The following is a 13,130-nucleotide window of genomic DNA, read 5'->3' as shown; positions in this document are numbered from 1 at the left end:
TTGCTCTGAGAGTGAGTGACAGTATTAGAACAAGTGTGTGGTAGGTAAGCTGTCACTGACTAGACTGTGTGATGTCGAGAAGTCCCGTCCCCTACCCCTCCGGACTCCCCCTTCTCTGCTCTAACCATCCAATTACTTAACTTCTCTGCCTAGGGGTTTGCTTCCCGCCCATCCCCACCTCCGCCGCATCTTAGCGCTGTCCGTGGTGCTGACCGCCAATCCCCTGGTTGCCGTTTCGACCAGCTGGGATCTCTGGTGCGCCCAACCTCCCCTCCCGGCCTCCCACCTTTCTTTCTCCAGGCACCGCACACATAAATCACGGGTGGGAGGCAGGCTTGGTTCCCGCTTGGTTCCCCCTGCACTGGGAAGCTGCCGCCCCGCTTCCCTTGCTCACACGGGGCTTTGCAGTAGTGGTGGCAGCCGTGGCAGAAACCGGCTCTGGGGAAGCAATTGATTCGTCTATTGCCAGCAGCCCGGAGTTGCCTACGCGGACTGGAAAGGAAGGGAGAAGGGAGAGAAAGAGAGAGAGAGAGAGAGAGAGAGAGAGAGAGAGAGACTTACAGAGCGAAAGCCTTCATCCATGTGGAGGACAGTCTGAGGGAGCCACTGTCCCTTGTCCACTGATTCACTGGCTGGTCCGAGTTTTCTCCGCTTCTGGCAGTGGTATTTCTTTTTGTCTTGGTCCTGCATGATTTAGGGGTAGTTGATGTGTGTGTGTCTATGTGTGTGCACTGGTGCTTTGATTTTATTTTGGGAAGAGTAGGAGAGTCAAATGAACAATTTTCTTTCAGGCACCTCCGCTGAGCTTTTAAACCAAGTCATTGGGACTTAGCGTCTTCCTACCCGGCAGGGAAGGGAGGACTTGGCAAGAATTTGGCTCACCCATTCCCCCTGCAATCCTCCAGCGTCGCGGTAAGTGATATTCTCCTGGGTTGTGCAGATGGGCTAGGGGTATTGGAATCCCAATTGTGATGTGTGTTCATGAGCTGGTGGGGTAAAGGGTAGTTGGGAGGAGAAGAGTATCCAGGAACGACTATGCTTATTTGCCTACATCCTGCAGTGTTTTATCACCTAAGCGGCATCCCAAAGCCAAATGAGATTTTGGCTTAGTGCCCAGGGAGGGGGTAAAATGTGCTCAGGGAGGGGTTAAAATGTGCTCATGTTGTAGGCAATTCGATCAAGATTGTGGCTTCTGCCTAATTTGCCCTCTCCTTTGCAGCAGAAGCTGGTGAAAGTAGCCGGCAGTTCTCTGAGAGAGTTAACCCTTCATGGGGCTGGCTAGTCTGGCATGGAGGGACTCTGGGTATTCTGACTTAGCAAGTGAGTGCTTATCCCTGGAGGGGAGGGGGTCACCTGAGACTGGAAGGGTAACTTTTGCCTGGGCACACTGGGTAAGATTTGCACAGGACAGAGCTTAGATTGTACCCTCTTCCAGGAACAGCTGTGTAATTTAATTGTGGTGGTTTTTGCGAGGTTGGCTGTTCATGCTTTCCTGAGATGGAAGACCTGGGAGCCAGGAAAGGGCCACACTCTGCTTGGGATGAGTGGTCAGGCTGGCCAGAAGGGAGCAGCCACTGCCTGCAGAGGAGATGATGTTTTATTTTCACAGGTGGTGTAACCTGTAAGTGATTGTATGGGGGAACATCCTGGCACTAGCTTGGGAGATTCTATCCTTGAGTTCATCTCAGAAGGAAGGAGGGGAACAAAGCTTGTTCAAAATCTGGGGAAAGATTCCAGGCTTCAGCTTCAGTTTTGTTCCAGGGAAGACTGTTCCCCTGCACTAGTTTCTTTTTCCAAGATCCTGATAGGGAAAGGCTGCACCAACCTGTTAGTGAGTGAGAAGTGGAGGTACCTTGAAACTGAATCCAAAAGCTCACATTTAATTTTGAAATGCTTTTGATGCTAATCTGCGACCCATCAAAAGGGGATTTCACTTTGCTTTCTGCTTTGATTACATCTACTTTTCTGGAAATGAATGCCCTTATTTTTAGCATCTTTGCTATTATCTCAGGGGCCACCTCAGTGTTCTGCACCCCTAAGGATTTCCTTTTTGGATTCTTGCTCTTGGAGGTGGGAGGGATAAAGCAACAGTCAGAGATTGGCAAGCCTGAAATATAAGCAGGGTTCACTCATTCCTTTTTTCTCTAGCCCCATAGCCAAGAAGAGATGCTGAAATCCCAGAGCATGTGCCTGCTCAGGCAGGACATATGAGGCAGAAGAGGAGGGTTGTCCGGTGGTTAGTGCCAAAGATTTGGTTCTCAAAATCCCTAACTTCTCTTCCTAATTTCCCTTGCTGGGTGACCTTGAGGAGGAAGTTGCCTTAGATTCCTCACTGGGAAGCCTTGAGTGTGAATAATGAATGTGTGGAAATTTTGTTCAAATAAAGAACCACAGATCTGGCTATGGGTGATATTTAAAGTATTGAAATTTGGTACTAATTGACCAGAATGGCTGGGGTCCTGGAATAGGGCATCTTAGGGGGCCCCTGCTGTACTGAGTGTTAATCTTTTAATTGCTGGATTATGGAGAGGTTTGGGGGGATCTTAGGGGGCTATCAAGAGAGCCACGGAGGCCTCAGGGCAGCATCCCCATTTAATTTTAATATTTTTATTTTAATATTTTTAACAACTGGTTTAGCCATGCGGTACATGCCAGCCCAGCTGGGATAGCTAAGACTTGGGTGTCCAGATGTGGACACTTCCCAAATATCTCTCCACTGCCTCACTTCCTTAGGGATGGCCAAGATCCAAGAGGCCGCCCTCCCTCCTCCCCTGTCACATTTGAAGTGGTGCATTGTGGTGCACCAGGGAGAGGGAAACAGAAGCTTCTGGAAAGAGCCTTGGACTTGGGTCAGGAGACCTGGATTCCAGTCCCAGCTGTCTCCCCTTTCTGGGCCTCGGTTTCCCCATCTATGCAATGGGGCAGTCTGTCTGGGTGGCCCTAAGTCCCCTTCCAGTTCTGGGGTTCTCTGACTATGAGATAGGTATGTGTGTGAGTGTGAGTGACTGCACATGCCCATATTTCTAGGAAGGGTTAGCACTGTGCTTGAGAATTTATCCTGTGTCAGGGAGAGGCCCTTTGGGGGGTGAGTGGGGATAGGGGAGTCTCTTGTGAGAACTTTTGCTAGGTTTCTAGAATCCTGAGCTCAGCTAGAAAGGGGTCTGCTTTATTTATGGCCTCAAATGCACAGAGATGTAGATTTTGCAGCACTTCAAGGCTCCATAGAGACTCTTCTCAGGAGTAGCAGCAAGGACTCCTTGGAGAGGCTCTGCTCTGAAAAGATGCATATACACACAAACACACAACATCAGGGGGGTTAGTGGATCCTCAATAATGCCTATGTGAGCACCCCCCCAAGTTCAGGACCCCTGATTTAGTCTAACCCTTTCCAGGGGGGGCCAGAGAGGAAAAACAATTTGCCCAAGACCACACAGTAAGTTATGGCAGCAACATATAAACCCACCATTATGAAGACCAAGGCATCATCCCCTCACTCCTGGCTCCAGCAGCCCCTACTCCCCTGATCCAGCCTGAGGTACAGAGGAAGGGCGTTCAGCAGTGTCTTTCCAGCCCATGCTGGTAATCAGGAAGCTTAGCCATGGAGACAAATGTGGACATTTCCTTTCTTGTTGGCAGGAGAGAGGCAGCAGACAGAGATTCTGTGATTCCACAGGGGTAGCCTGGAAAGTCAGTCCCCCCAGCCTACTCTGCCTTTCTCCTTCTTATTGCTCCGTACACAGACTGGCTGCTTTGTCTGAAGATGTGCATTCGGTTGGGGTGGCTGCTCTTGGGCTTTCTTTGTAGGCTGTGATACTATGCTTTAACTCTTTCCCTCTCTGTGAATGGGTCCTACAGAGATTATGGCTTTCCAATAAAAACCACCATGACACATGGACCTGTCTTCTGCCCTTCACCCCCATTCAGTGGGGAGCTGATTGTAATTGCAGATAAGTCAGGAATTGATGTGAAGCCAATGAGAAGAAAACAGTGTGGTTTATTTCTGTTAAGAGCTGTGGCCATAATCTGGGATAAAAATAATTCTGGGACCCAGTCATGGTGGGCTGAAGCTGATGATTTTAAATAATTCAGCTGCCACCCAGGATGGAGAGCCTTGATGTGCTGAAAGAGTGAAGGAGGCACTGCAGAAATAGCCCCCTCCTTTCTGTGCCTCACACCTGTCTACCTCCTTAACCGGCCAGGGGCTGCAGTGTGGGCTCTGGGGGCAGTCAGATCTTAGTTCTAATTTTGACTCTGGCATTTCCTTGCTGTGTGACTTCAGGCAAGGACCTTAACCTCTCTGAGCCTCAGTTTCTTCAATTAGGTGTATTAGGGTAGCATGATACAGGGATTAAGAGGATAGGCTCTGGAAATAAATTTCTTAGGGTTAGATTTTGATCCTAGCACTTTCTGGTTGTGTCACTTCACCTCTCTGGACCTCAATTTTCCCATCTACAAAATGGGAATAAGAATGCAGTTGTGAGAATTTTAAGAGTTAATGATCACTTTATACTGAGTATGGCAAGGAGTAAATGTCCAACAAATATTCGCAATGGGGGCGATGTTGGTGATGGTAACAGTGAAATCACCCCTGACCAACATAAGAGTAGGGTGAGGTAGAGGAAGGTGAGTTCTTTGGGCTAGTTGTGTAGCTGTGTGACTCACAAGAGGGAGGACAAAGCTTGGAGACAGGAGCTGCCAGCCTCTCTTGTTCCCCACTGCAGTTCCCCAGTTGCTGCAGGTCCCCAGAACTCAGTTTCTTCATCTGTGAAATGGGCAAAATGACTCCCTCTCTGTTTGGCTTGTGAGGCTCGAAGCAACTAGCAGGGGAGTCAGGAGCCTGGGGGGTAGGCCCCAGAGAAGAATTCTAGGAGGAGAAGCCCTGGTGACCACTCAGTCTTTTTGTTCCTTCAAGTCCCTGGGAGGTTTTTGCTGAATCATCCCAGGCTATAAGCTCTGAGCCGTGTATTTTCTCTAGGAAACCTGAGCCTTCCTTCCCTTCCCTGGGAAGTGCCTATGGCACTTCTTTGTAGGAGTCCTCAGGTGCTACAGGGTGAGATCCTTAAGGGCCAAGGCTGTGCTGTCTTCATTTCTGGTGTCCGTGTCAGCACACAGCAGGTGCTCAGCAATGACTTACTGAGTGAATGAATGAATGAATGAAGCTCCACTGATTTACTAGTGAACATGTCAGTTTGGGGCCTGTGGTCCAGACAGAGGCCTCCACACTGTAGGTGCTCAGTTAGTGTTGATTATGATGAGTCATTGGTTTAAAAGGACTTGGCTCCTGCCTCACATTTGCTACAGGCAAAGGACAGGCCTCTCTCTCTTCCTGCCATTGCTATTTATCATGCATTGCACATTTATTGAATACCTACAGTATGCCTGGCACTATGATGGGCATTGGGAATAAAATGGCAATAAAGACACAATCCTGGCCCAGTGGGGTGGTTCAGGCCTGTAATCCCAGCCCTTTGGGAGGTCAAGGTGGGTGGATTACTTGAGGTCAGGAGTTCAAGACCAGCCTGGTCAACATGGTAAATCCCAGTCTCTACTAAAAATCAAAAATTAGCTTGGTGTGGTGGTGTGTGCCTGTAACCCCAGCTATTTGGGTGGCTAAGGCAGGAGAATCACTTGGACATGGGAGATAGAGGTTACAGTGCGTCGAGGTCACACCACTGCACTCCAGCCTCGGGCAAGACTCTGTCTCAAGAAAAAAAGACACGATCCCTTTTGGGACTTAGATAAAGTCAGTGGCTACCTACATAATGTGATGTTTGGTGGGGGGGTGTGGCACAAAGAGGGCTCCCTGAGTCACCCAAAGATATTCAGTTCACTGATATCTGAAATTTCCATCATTCAAGTTTCATTCTTTTTCTTAAGGCTCTGCTCTTGGTTAAAGAGCAGATGCTTTGGAGTGAGTTAATGCATCCAGCCTTATTAGTCATTTACACTTTAATGAGAAGCTATAAGAGCCTTTCCTAAAAGTGAAGCAGGCTTGGTTTCTTGGAGCAGGGGGAGGGGGCTGCATTACTAGGCTTGCAGGCAAAAGAGGGGCAAAGAACAGAGAAAGGCAGATGTTGCTGGATTTACATTCTGTTGGGGGGTAAAAGCTCTTGATGCCCGGAGTCATCTGATTTCCTTTCTGCTACTGAATCCCACAGGAGCATGACCTGGATTTAGCATGTCACTCCCATTCCCTGCTAACCTCAGACAATTCCGAGAAGTCATTTTTTGCTAGGCAGGACCCCAGGACTCAGTTTCTCAGGTAGATTTGTGGCAAGGCCTTAATAATCAGCTGTCCAGCCAGGCCAGGTCTTTGGGATTTGCAGGCAGTGGCTTTGAGAGGGAACAAAAAAAAATTTTTTTTTTGATAGGATCTTGCTCTGTCACCCAGGCTGGAGTGCAGTGGCATGATGATCATAGCTCACTGCAGCCTTGAACTCCTGGGCTCAAGCGATCCTCTTGTCTCAGCCTCCCAAGTAGCTGGAACTACAGGCATGACCATGCTGGGCTAATTGTTTAATTTTTTGTGAGATGGAGGTCTCTCTATGTTGCTCAGGCTGGTCTCAAACTCCTGGGTTCAAGCTATCCTCCTGCCTTGGCCTCCCGAAGTGCTGGGATTCCAGCCGTGAGCCACTGCACCCAGCCAAAAGTGATTCTTCTTAGCCCAACTCTGCTCCCCATTTGGGCCAGGAAAAGAGGGGAGGCAGCAGTGCTGAGGGCCCAGGCTGCTGTATGCAATGTTACTGTGGCTTCCTCGAAGTAATTGTCTTGCTGTCATTGGTTTTAATGATATAACACACGCTTAAATCTCATTGTAATGGAGCCCTGTCAGACGCTGGTTTAGTAACCCACCCAGTGAGCAAGATAACACGCCTCAGGAAGCTGGGTTTTTACCACCCCCTGCAATTAATCAACAAGAGGAAACTCATCTGACAGCATCATAATGATGTTTGGTTCGTGAAGGATTTTTTTAGAGAGCGAGTGGGGACAATATCTTCTCATCTCTCAATATAATCTGAGTGAGTTCATTCAGCTGCCTTTTTCTTTCTTTTTCCTCTCTTTCGTTTCCTTTTCTTCCTCTTTAATGCACCTACACAATGACGAGTGGTGACTTGTGAATGGAAGCAGCTTTCAGCAGAGAACATATTATGTAAGCAGGTTTTGGTGCCAGCCATTGATGGGGCAGCGTTCTGGGGCTGCGGAGAAGAGAGATGGTTTCTCGAAGTTCGTTGGGAGGCTTTTCATGCAAGGTGCTGCCAAACAGCAGCTGTGTGGTGCGCTCCATTGCACGTCTTCCTCCCTGCCCCCTTTCCCTTTTCCCTCTCTGCCTTCCTGTGTTTTTCCTCTGTCACTGTGGTGCTAAGTTCCTAAGTCTCTGTCTTTATCTCTTCCCCCCTCTCTCCTTTTCCCTGCCCCTGTCTCCTTACTTTTCCCACCCCTTAAATAATTCCCTGCTTTCTCCTTGCAGTCTCTTTTCTCCCCATGTTTCCCTCTCTCCCCTTCTCTCTCCTCTGCCCCTGGCCTCTCTTCCTTTCCTTTTCTCTCTCTCTCTCTGTCTTCCTCCTCTCCTAACTCCTCTGCCTTCCTCTTCTCATCTTTAAGACACACAGAAATTACTTGTAAAGGGAATGCATTTGTGAATTCATGAGACTCCAGGTGATGAGGGCTCCAAGTAGGGTCACCAACCATTCAGCTGTGCTTGGAGCTGAAGAGGGTCTTGGGATATAGGACTTTGTGTTAAAACTGAGAGGCAGACCAGGCATGATGGTTCGCACTTGTAATCCCTGCACTTTGGGAAGCCAGGGCAGGAAGATCGCTTGGAGCCAGGAGTTTGAGACCAGCCTGGGCAACATGTGAGACTCCTGTCTCTATAAAAAAGTTCAACAATTAGCTGGGCATGGTGGCACACACCTGTAGTCCCAGCTACTTGGGAGGCTGAGGCAGGAGGATCATTTGAGCCCAGGAGGCTGAAGCTGCAGTGAGCTGTGGTTGTGCCACTGTACTACAGCCTGGGTGAGAGGGTGAGACCCTGTGTCTAAAACAAAACAAAACAACAACAAAAAAGAATGGAGAGAGGCCTGGGCAAACTGTGATGAGTTGGTCATCTTACCTCCAAGCCAAATGCTTGGAATTTTGTGGAATTTTCAAAAGGCCAAAGATTCAGCTTTCCGGGTTAGTTGCCTGCCTTTCTGCTCTGGTGACACACAGTGGTTCTGAAGCCCTCCCAGGCTTGGCATTCTCTGCATGGCTCCAGCATGGACTATCTAGACACACAAAGGCCTGTCCCTCAGAGCTCAGAGGTCAGTCAGGGGCAGGAGACTTACTCCCTTCACCTTCCCTAACCCCTGTCCCTGACAAGACTGACCACCCAGCTAGTTATTCGCTCATTCGTCACCCGGGGGATATTGGGTAGAGATTGCAGGTGGTTCAGTGCCTGAGCTTCTCAAACTGGAGCCTGCATCAGAACCACTTGCAGGCGTTGTTAAAACACAGAGTTTTCTGATTCAGTGGGACTAGGATGGAGCCCAAGAATTTGCACACCAAACGAGTTCCCAGGCAGTGTTGATGCTGCTGGCCCAGGGACCACACTGTGAGAACCCCTGCTTTAGACTCATTCCCCCATTCCCTCCTTTCAAGACAAGTCTTGTACACTGTTCTAGGCACTGCAGACTCAGCAGTGAGGGAGCTAGAGTTCCCTGCCCCCTGAAGCCAACAGCCCAGTGGGTGGCAAAACCAATAAACAAGTCAACGCATAAACAAGAAAACTCCAGACCGCGTGAAGTGCCATGAAGGAAGGAGATAGGAAGACTCCATGGACAATGACAAGTGATGGGTTGGGGGAGGGAGGGGCGAGACTAACTTATAAAAAGGGCAGCCAGTGGAGGCTGAGTTTCTAGGAGGAAATAGCCATGCATAGTTGGTGAAGGGAGGGATGAGCCACACGTGGGAAGTGGGGGCAGTAAGTGCAAAAGCAGAGACAACTGTGGTGGCCACAAAGGACAGACAGACGGCTGGTGTGAGTGGGGTGAGGGTCACGTGATGAGGACAAAAGGAGACAGGGCCCTGGTTAGGCAGGACCTCCCAGGGTAGCCAAGGAGTCTGGGTTTGATTTTATTTTGCAGGGAGGGTTTTATGTCAGAGTCATGTGACCTAATTTATAATGTTCGTAATGATTGCTTTGGTCTCTGAGTGGAGAGGGGAGTGCAGGAGGTGGGGTGGAAGCCAGGGGACCAGTGAGGGGAGCTGTGATGGGGCAGGGACCAGGTGATGGCAGAGAAGAAAGTGGCGACATTTGGGGTGAATTCTGCAGGAGTGCAGACAGGCTTTACTGATGGATCAGACATAAGGGGAGAAGGCCGGAGGAATCAGGGTCCACTCCAGTGGGACGGGAACTATTCCTGGCAATGGTGCAGCACTTGTGATCCTAGGGACATGGAGAGGGGCCTTGGCTGTAACCAAGGGCCAGTGGGTTATGAGACAAGAACCCAGCAGTATGCGCAGAGTCAAGACCTTTCAGGGAGCTCCGCAAATGCACATTCCATGCTGGCTAAAATGCACGGTTCCCCTCTCCCCAGAAGAAAAGGCAGCAGCTTGGGTTTTTGTGTTTTTTTTTTTTTTTTCTCTCCCATGAATAGTGGCTGGATTAATCTATCAGCATGAAGCAGGATATTGTAACCTGGCGAAGGGGATGACACCTTGTGAAGTGGCAAGCTGGGGTGTCTGGCCAAGCCTTTCTCCAGGGGCTGAGGGAAAGGCTGCTGGATGTGACGGAAGACATGAGCTTCTGGTGTCTGCAGCTTCCTCTCTGATCTGATCTGAACCTGTTGTTCCTGGAGCTAGCTAGGCCCATTCAAAAAAGAACCAGCCAGACTGGGCTTGCACCTAAGGACGAAAGCAGGAGAAGCCAGCATTTGGAGCAGGAGCTGGGTCCTTGGTGGAGAAGGAGACTCTTCACACAGAGCACGCAGCAGGCTTGCCTTTCAGATAGAACCTGCCACTGTTTCTGTAGATGTTCTTTCTTCCTTTTTCTTTTCCTTGGAAGGGTTTATCTGACTGGGCAGGCCTATGTAGCCAGCCTTGGCCAACTTCTGCAGAGGGGTCCAGGCATGTCTTCTCATCTGAACGATGGATAAGTGCTTCGAGGAAAGCTCCCGAGGGAGAAATAAATGGTGCACCCTTGTGTGGGTGACTCGGAGGGGGACTGTGCTTTTGATTATAATGAGAGGGGAACTGGCCTCATTTGTAGCCTCTCTGTTATTCACGGAGGACTCTTGTGCTTTGTAGATTAGAGGAATCTTTGTTAGGGTGCAAGATGATGAGAGTTGAGTTATTTTTCCCTTCCTGGTACACAGCCATCATTGATCCTTGCCTGCCTCTTCCTCCATTTTTCATTATTTATTCTCTTTTTTCCTCATACCCCATTCCCCTCCATTCATAGACAACCCTATTCTACTCTGTTTATGCGTATTTCTATTGCTTGTATATGTCCCTTCAAAACACGTATTTTTATAGATCTCATAGGTTCTCACTTCTTTTCCCCTCAGCAGTATGTTTTTAAGATCCATCCACATTGCAAGGTGGCATCTAATCTTTTGCTTCTAATTGTTGCTTTTCTCCAAGGCATCAGTCCCCTATTTTTTCCTCCATTTTTCTTATATGAGTTTCCCTCCAGCAACCCAGAGTATTTCTGAAAATTTTTTTCTCTGCGCTGGCCAGCTAGGATTCTTTCAGGACAGGAAGACTCATTTTATTAGAGATTTAATGATTGTTTGGGCAACACAGGTAGATGCTTTACTCTCCCACTTTTGATTCTTTGCCTAACAAATGCTGAGTGTCCTCATGACATCAGACACCACGCATGCATAGAGGGAGGCAGAAGAGAGCAGCTGGTTCTGGAGCTGAGTGGACATGGGTTCGAATCCTGCCTCTGCTACCCACTGGCTGTGTGACCTTTGCCAAAGTAACTTAGTCTCTCTGAGCCTCGGTTTCTTCTGTAAGATGGGGATAATGCTAGTATTCATTTTATAAACCTGCTTGAGAGTGAAATAAGATGATGCCTAGTGTGCTTTGTGTGATTAAAGTTTTTTTAAACAGTCCCTTGGGTGGTTAGGTAAATAGATATTTTTATCCCCTCCAAGTTCTGCTGGGTCTGCCTGCTGTGCTGTGTGTGTATGTGTGCGAGTGTGTGTATGTGGTGCTGTGAACGTAGGGGGTATGGTGCGAGCATGTGTGTGTGAATGGTGTGTGTGGGAATGTGTGAGTGCACATGTGTGTGTTCAGGAGTGGTCCCCTGGCTCAGGCTGAGACGTTGCCTCCCCCTTAAATAGCTACTTCCCACTCTGTGTGGAGAGACCCTGCTCCCATCTGGAGTAGCCACGCTGGCTCCTCACCACCTCTGTCCATTCCCCAGGGCCTCTGTCCACTCCTCAGGGCCTCTGTCCATTCCCCAGGGCCTCTGTCCACTCCTCAGGGCCTCTGTCCATTCCCCAGGGCCTCTGTCCACTCCCCAGGGCCTCTGTCCTCTCCCCAGGGCCTGGGTTTCCTCATGTAACACTGACGTTACCTCTGAGAATAGATTGGTGAAAGGAGAAAGGCTCATTTTGTCCTGAACATGCTCAGAGGGTAAAATGCTTCAGCGGCTGGAAGTGGGAGTCCTTGAGTGGCCAGAGAGGCCCCCAGAAGCTGTCCAAAGCCTGGGATTGAGAAGACTCCAGATCTGAAAAATTCTTCCTCTGGTTGTCATGGCAGCGGGTCTGGACGGGAGCCTTTGTCCCAATTGGTTACTATGGCGTGGTCATTTCTGGTTAACACCAACTGGAGAGCAGCCCCAGGTCTCCACAGCAGGGTGGTCTCTGATGCCCTGGGGGGCTCCTCACCTGCTTCCAGTGTTACATCGCCCTATTGCTAGAAAGGGCACTGAGTTAAGAGTCTATCCATTTGGGTACAAGTTCCAGATGTGCTTGATAATTCATCCTCTCCCTCTCTCCCAGATAGAGAGAGGGAGAGGATGAATTATCAGGGAGAGGATGAATTAAGGCCCATGGATGTCCATGTGCTTCTTCATGAAGTCACAGAGCACTCTGTGTGGGCTGCCCTGTCCTTTGGGTTACATGACTGACCTCCTTCAATCCTCATGAAGCCTTGGGAAGGAGATATTATTATTATTATTACCATTTTGCAGATGAGGACACAGGCTACAGGAGACAAGGAGGCCTCAGTTCCCCCAGTTTACACTGCCTACTTACTATTTGCAATTGTGAAGATAAAGCAACTTAAAAGTGCTTTTAAAAAAATAAATAATTAATATAATTAATAACAAAAAATAAACAATAAGGCTCTACAGAAATCGATTCTTTAGTCTTCAGCTCCTTCCAGCTTGGATGCAATGCATGGACATCATTCCAATAAAGGGTTGGACACACTGGCCAGGAGGAGGCAGTATGCGCAGCCCTTAGAAGCACAGCTGCTGTCCCCAGAGCACCTGGATTGGAATTCCAGCTGCAATACTTGCCAGCCTGTGACCCTGGGCAAGTTACTTGGCCTCTCTGGCCTCAGTTTACTCACCTGTAAGATGGGAATAATAATAGTACCTTCCTCATAGAGTGGCTGTGAGAATTCCATGAGTTAATACAACATGAAGCACCCGGACACTGCTGGATACATGGCAAGTTGTTTGTTATTGTATAGGATTTGAATTTTTTTAAAAAAATTACTTTATATTCAGTTTTGTTTCACAATAACTTTTTGAAGAGGAGAGTTGGAATTACTTCCTCCATTACAGACGAAGGAACTGTGCCCCATAGAGGCAAACCAATTTCCCAAGATCGCAAGATTAGTTAGGAACGAAAACCAGGTTCAGTCATCAGGGATGACAGTGGCCAAACCACAAAGCTCCAAAGCATAGCAGGTCCACCATGCCAACCACAGTCAGACAGGCTGGAAAAAAGCAGACGGTGAATTTGGTGGTCTCAGGATCCTTCCCGGTAGATTCCATCAGGTGGGGCTGTGAGCACTTCTAGGTGGATGCAAGTGGTCACTGCACCTGCTCCAAGCCACAGACCACCAGACCACCAGACCACCCAACAGTGCTTGCTTCCAGAGGGTGGAAAGTTGAAACCACACCCCTGTAT

General features: G+C 48.9%; 1 protein-coding gene across 3 annotated transcripts in view; it reads left to right on the top strand.

Annotated features, from left to right (window-relative positions):
- RPH3A (rabphilin 3A) overlaps window positions 1-13,130 on the top strand; it is a 319,863-nt gene that overhangs the window by 209,779 nt on the left and 96,954 nt on the right. Inside the window, exons 1-2 of one of the 3 annotated variants that reach the window (XM_058425445.1) lie at window positions 186-255; window positions 792-912. The gene's annotated coding sequence lies outside the window, so the exon portion shown is untranslated. The other 2 variants (XM_032168615.2, XM_032168616.2) reach the window with 2 other exon arrangements.

The sequence above is a fragment of the Hylobates moloch genome, unplaced genomic scaffold (genome assembly GCF_009828535.3).
Source record: "Hylobates moloch isolate HMO894 unplaced genomic scaffold, HMol_V3 SCAFFOLD_12, whole genome shotgun sequence".
Taxonomy (NCBI): Eukaryota; Metazoa; Chordata; class Mammalia; order Primates; family Hylobatidae; genus Hylobates; species Hylobates moloch.
The sequence above is the reverse complement of the archived record's forward strand: the minus strand, read 5'-3'. Positions and strand labels throughout refer to the sequence as shown.